Raw genomic sequence first — 6,441 nt, 5'->3', positions numbered from 1 at the left:
GGGGGAGACCTTCGGCGGCTTCCCCGCCCCGTCGTGGGCGGATCCGGGCCTTGACCCCCTTTGCTAGAGGCTGCGATGCTCGGCTTCATTTCTCCGCCTAGCGTCGGCTCTGGGGAAGGACGGAGCTACTGGGGAACTCCGATGTGCGCTTCATCTGAGGCTTTTATGTCGTGAACCCCCTTCGATCTTCGGGTGAAGGGCGACATACAAATTTACTGGATCCCAGCATCGTAGAGCTGGAAGGGACCCAAGGGTCATCTAGTCCAACCCCGTGCAATTTATTAGATGAAAAAATAAATCATAAATACACCCACGCAGGGGGCGGGGGCAACTCGAAACAGTGCCGGATTAAACCCCTTGGAGCCCCCTAGGCAGTCGAAATCGGGGGGGGGGGGCCTCGCAAATTATCTCCTAATACGTTTTTGGTTTTACCAACCAACAATTTTAATAAACCAGTTTCAAGATCAAATCAATATTGTTTTGATCCGTTGTCAACGGCCCCCCAAAAGTCATGGGGCCCATAGGCCAGTGTTTATTCTGCCTATTTGGTAATTGGCACGGACTTGAATAAAATATTGGGGTGCCTGGGTCAGCCCCACCGTGCATAATCGATCACAATATGGGGAAAACACACACCATTTGAATAACAATGCCCATCGACTGGGGGGGGGACCCCTCAAATATTTTATTGGAAGGGACAAAGGAGCTCCTATGCACATATGCTACACTTTTTTAAAATTTATATTTCATAAAATTTATGCACCGCTTAATTGGAAAAAACAACAATCTCAAAACTTTACAAAAGATAAAACAGTACAATCAAGAAACACTCACAAGGCTACTTTTAAAACATAGAAAAGTGAAAATACTAAAAGGGATTAAAATTACCTCAACTCTGTAAGCATCTGGGTAGGCTTGCCTAAACAGGAATGTTTTTTAGCAGGTGTCGAAAAGAGCTGCAGCGAAGACGCCTGCTTGAGCTCAATAGGCGGGGAGTTCCAAAGGGTAGGGACTGCCACACCAAATGATTGAGTTATTACAAATACAAAAGGGGTGCTTCCGTATGTGGCCCCTGTAGCAGGGCCAATTCTGCAGATCAAAGTGGTCAAGTGGGCATATGTAGATTAAGGCGATCTCGTAGGTACACTGGTCCCAAGTTTTTAAGGGCTTTTTACGCTAAGAGTAACAGGCTGAACTTGGCTCGGTGGCAGATTGTGAACCAGCACAGACCTCTGATCTCACTCCTGGCAGCTATCGTGCTGCAGCCGTCTGCACTAACGCTTATTCTGGTAATCATTACAACAGCAAATAGGTTTTAAGTAAATAAGTAAATTTTAAGTAAATAAAATACCTTGATAATTTTTTACAAAAGGTAGGTCCAAAATTCAAGTGCATATAAGAGAGCAAGAGAAGTGGAGGGGTGGTGGTTCATCTAAGACTGATTCTGCCAAGAGAGTTTGTGGCTGCCTTGTAAGAAGGGTGAACCTGTTGGTTTCAGTTTCTTTCAGCATTGCAGGGGGTTGGACTAGATGACCCTCAGTGTCCCTTCCAACTCCACAATTCCTAGGATTCACGTTTTTCCAGTCTTCAGTTCTCTTCATTCCAACATCATTTTGTGATTTTTTTGAAAAAAGATGTCCCTATGAAAATTCATCAGCGTATGAATGCAAATTTCCCCTAAATTGCACAGTTTTGTTTGCCGTTTTGCCTAATAGCCACACGATTGCAAAGCAACTTCCCCGAGTATAATGCAATTGTGTGTGTTGTTTTCACTAATGGATGCAGTTCTATGGAAACCTTACATTAGCATATGCATTTTTGTATATGTTACTTGGCTGAAGATCTGCCTTGCAAAATTCAGTGCAAATTTTGAAAAATGGCTGAGTTTTTATCATGTTTTGGAAAATGTGGATCAGATAGGTTTTGACTTTAAATGCCCACTGAATCTCGTTTCTCCTCCATCCCTGTAGGACTTTGTTTCCACACCTGGCAGCGCCACCTGTCACAGCTGCTCCTCCCCACGTACCAAGCAACCAACCTTTTGTTGCACAAGTTAATTATAATCCACTGAACATATAGTATTTCCCCACTTTCTACTGGAGTGCATTTGGAAAGGCTTCCTAAAGGGAGTTTCCTCCCCATCACAGAGGAAGGATTATGCTTCCCAGAAACTGAAAACAGAACAGATGCCATTAAGCAAAGATATTAACAACAACTGTACACACCCATAACACACCCACAGAGAGGGAAAGTTGTAGTAGCACCATCCTCTGCAATCCACTGGGAAGACAGGCTAACCCAGAGGTGTCAGAGGAGGAGCTTGGCAACCTACAAGATCTAAGATAACCAGGAGAAACCTACCATTTTGAGCAGCAATAAACAAAGAGTGGTGCAGGGTGTTTACAACTAAGAGGAGCTGGACGAATAAGGAATGCAGCTGATTGTGTGCAGTTCTCCATGCTTGAAACTTCCAGGAGCTTCTCGTTGCAGCACAGTCGGCAGAAAGGGAAAGGAAAAGGAAGGAGAGGAAAAGGAGAGAAAAGCCAAAGAAGGGAAGGAAGAAATGCAGGACAAAAAGCCATCACCTAGACGATGCCACAGAGATCAACATTTTGAGGATGGTCGATGTATCAACCAAGGAAAGTCAGAAGAACGTGAGGGGTCAGCAGGGGGAGATGACTCAAGAAAGACTAGGAAGGAGGAAAAGGCCACCAGATGAAATCCAGACCAAGGAAGACGACATCCAGGAAACATTCCGAGCTCAAAAGGTATAAAGACTTGACACCTGTTTTTGAGATCCTGTGTTTAATAGGGGTTTTGGTTTTTTGTCATCTTCCAGGTGGAGTCAATAGCTGCTGTGATTAAAGTTTAATTTGGGGGAATGGAGAACAAGGGGCTCCTGCTCACCCACATCCCAGCTGTGCAAACACTCTGGGGCAAAAGACTCGTTTTTGAAACCATTTTTCAACATGTGTGAGGATGGAGCAATATAGGATAGTGTGTGCACGTGAGTGTGCAAATACACTCAGTTTCCAGGATCTCCCTTTGCCCGTCTATTTTTTGAGGGTGTGAGGGAACATACAAATTGGCATCACTTGCTTCCTAAAAGCAGCATGTATGTGGAGACGTGCATGTACCTCCCATTTACTGTCCTTGCCTATTATTATTATTATTATTATTATTATTATTATTATTATTGATTACCACCTTTCACCATAAAGTCCCAGGGCAGAAAAATCCAATATGAAAACCTGCTTAAACCGTTTGGAATCATAAGGAGGGTCCTAAAAAATATTCTAAGGGCCATCACTTTTGCCCGCTCTGCTCACCATCTGCCAAACCACCTTCCCCCACACTTGGCCAAACCCCTTCCTTTTACATCTCACCCACTCCATCGCCTATCCCCTCAAAGTTTGCCCCAAGCCCTGCACCTGTAGCAGCCCCCATAATTCCTTAATATTAGTCGTGCTGGCTGGGGCTGATGGGAATTGGAGTCCAATAAATACCTGGTAGGCCCTTGGCTCTCTATCCTTGGATTAAGGTGTCCCAGACAAATTTTTAGGCATGGTCTCACCTCTTCAGAGGCCACATAGGTAAAGGTAAAGGACCTGGATGGTTAAGTCCGGTCAAAGGTGACTATTGGGTACAGCGCTCATCTTGCTTTTCAGGCCAAGAGAGCCAGCGTTTGTCCACAGACTGCTTTTCCAAGTCATGTGGCCAGCAGGACTAAACCACTTTTGGCGCAATGGGACACCATAACAAGGTCCAGAGTGCACGAAAACGCCATTTACCTTCCTGCCGCAGCAGTACCTATTTAGCTACTTGCACTGGTATGCTTTCGAACTGCTAGGTTGGCAGGAGCTGGAACAAAGCAACAGGAGCTCACCCCGTCATTCGGATTTGAACCACTGACCTTCCGATTGCCAAGCCCAGGAGGCTCAGTGTTTTAGACCACAGCACCACCTTCATAGGAATCTGCCCTAAGCCATGTAGCCCAGTGGTACTCCACATTCTTAGGCAGAGTTGTTGTGGCTGGTGCCCTTTGGGACTGGTAGGGTGGAAGGCAGGGAGCCCCACAGTAGGTGGCGCCAGAGCAAATGATTGGTGGAGCCAACATATTCTAGTTTTGTCCCCACCCTACTTCCTGTTGAGTTCTGCAGGGGCAGCCCTAAGATGGAGGAGGAGGAAGCTGACAGGCAGGACCAGCCCAGTGGGGCTGTCAGTAAAGAAGGCAGGTAGATGAAAGCCGGCTGGAAGCAGCCACAGATTGGTAGGGCAGGGCCTCATTTGCCCTAATGGACCAGGCTCCACCGGATACACAAGGAAACAGGATATACAAACAGTGAGGCCAAGCTCCTTCCAGGAGGAAAGTATAGTAGGCGTGTGTGTGTGTGTGTGTGTGTGGAATAGGAACAGGGAGGGAAGGGGTGAGAACAAGCAGCAGGCTCAGAAGTGAGCTAACAGCAGCAAAATGTTCTCTCTTTTTCTTATTTAAGTGTATATGCCACAAAACAAGCTCAAAGTGGCTGACAACAGAACCACAAAAATGCAATTACAATATCACATCAAATACTAAATTACTTCGAAACATAATGCGATGGTCCAGAAAATAGCTCAGTCTGGCAATCCAAGTTGAAAATTATTCATCTGATTTTATTACTGTGCTTTGGAATTCCCGTGACCTGTCCTGCCACCTTGTGGTGAAGGGAGAATAACAAAACGAGGTGCACCTGGTTCTATTGAACATCAGGGAGGCCTGGCACCCGTCCAACAGCGCCCGTCACACCCTCCGCAAAGCCCAACAGGGCCCACCCAGCTGCAGAATATGGAGGGGGCCCTCCCCTCATTGAAAATTGGGGAGCTCTCCCCCCCCCGCAGGCTCCCCCATAGATAGTGTGCCTGAAGAAAATGAATGTAATAATAACCCTACTTACCTGGGAATAAGCTTAACTGAATTCAGTAGGACTTACTTCTGAGCAGACATGATCAGGATTGCACTGTAGATATTTAAGGTTTTGCTTTGTTTTTGTTTTGCAAAAGACTGAAGGTGCCTGGAGTTACGATGGCAACTGCATCAGACTAGGGCTGCAGAAATCTTGATTCTAATCCCTGCTCAACTCAGAAGCTCACTGGGCGCCCTTGGGCTAATCAACTCTTGCCCTAGCCCACCTCACAGGGTCGTTGTGAGGATAACATAAAGTGGGAAGGAAGAGGACCATGTAAGCTCTTTTGTGGAAATGCAGGACAATGGGTACATCAATAATGTTGATATTCTTTTTTTGGTAGGAATCCCAGACTTCACTAAGTGGCCAAACTATCCTCTGCACCATTGTCTGCTCAGAAGTAGAAACGGCAAAGAGACTTGTGATGCCTTAAAGATTACCTCTCTGTAAACTGTAGCTCAGAAGTTAGCCTCATTGTGTTCAGTGGGACCTACTCCCAGGTAAGTGAGTTCTGGATTGCAGCCTGGGTGACCAAATGAAAAATAGTTTGGGGGCTCCTGCACCTTTAATTGCTGCGTAGAAAACTGAATTCCTTCTTCTAACCAACTATTAAAGGTGCAGAAGCCCCACCTTCTCTTTTTCACCTGACCCCTCTAATTGCAGACCTTAGTGCACAAGGATGGAAGAATGAGGAAATCCCAACGGAAGAACAGTGGCAAGAAAAAGTGGTGAGCTCTGTGGAAATGGCTAAATTGCATGACAAGGACAACCGTGACTTCAAGGAAGAATGGGAACTTTTCACCAACTATCTAAATAGACAACAAAATGAATTGGACTCCTTGGCAGGTTTTGAATAAACATCCACAAATTTATTAGTTGAACACATGATAGATAAGGCAAGGATTTGTACGATTTTATAACATGCAGAGAACAGTATGTGCAAAGAAATCAGAGAGGGGAGCTGAGGGAAGTCCTTGGTGGGGGGGGAGAGGGGGGTAGGGGGGAAATAATGTAATTGATTATTTGGGCTGATAATTTGGTATGTTGAAAGTGTTTAATAAAAAAAATTAAAAAAATATTTGCAGTCCTTAGAAAGCAATCATTTCTATTTACTCAGAAGTAAGCCCCATTGAGCCCTTAACTGCCCCTCTTAAGACATGGGAAGTCACTTCTGAGCAAACAGGGCGTCTTAGGTGATTATAATATTTTGATTGATTAGAAAAGTTGGCCCCTTTTAAATTTTAATATCTATTTTTAATGCAGGCACTTTCAAGTCCATAGGCGGCACAGGTCTCGAGGGCCGGGTGGGGAGCTTGGGGGGACCACATTAGACTGGGGATGCCAAGACCACCACCCCCATCTCTGCTCTATGACATTTCCAGAGGCTTCGACCCCACCTCTCCAAAGAACCCCCCCACCGGCACACCCCTCCATCTACCAAGAGCCATTGGGCATGAGACAGATAGGTCCCGCCTCCTCTAGGATTACAGGAGGTCGC

Source organism: Podarcis vaucheri (genome assembly GCF_965113315.1).
Source record: "Podarcis vaucheri genome assembly, chromosome: 16".
NCBI lineage: Eukaryota > Metazoa > Chordata > Lepidosauria > Squamata > Lacertidae > Podarcis > Podarcis vaucheri.
The sequence above is the reverse complement of the archived record's forward strand: the minus strand, read 5'-3'. Positions refer to the sequence as shown.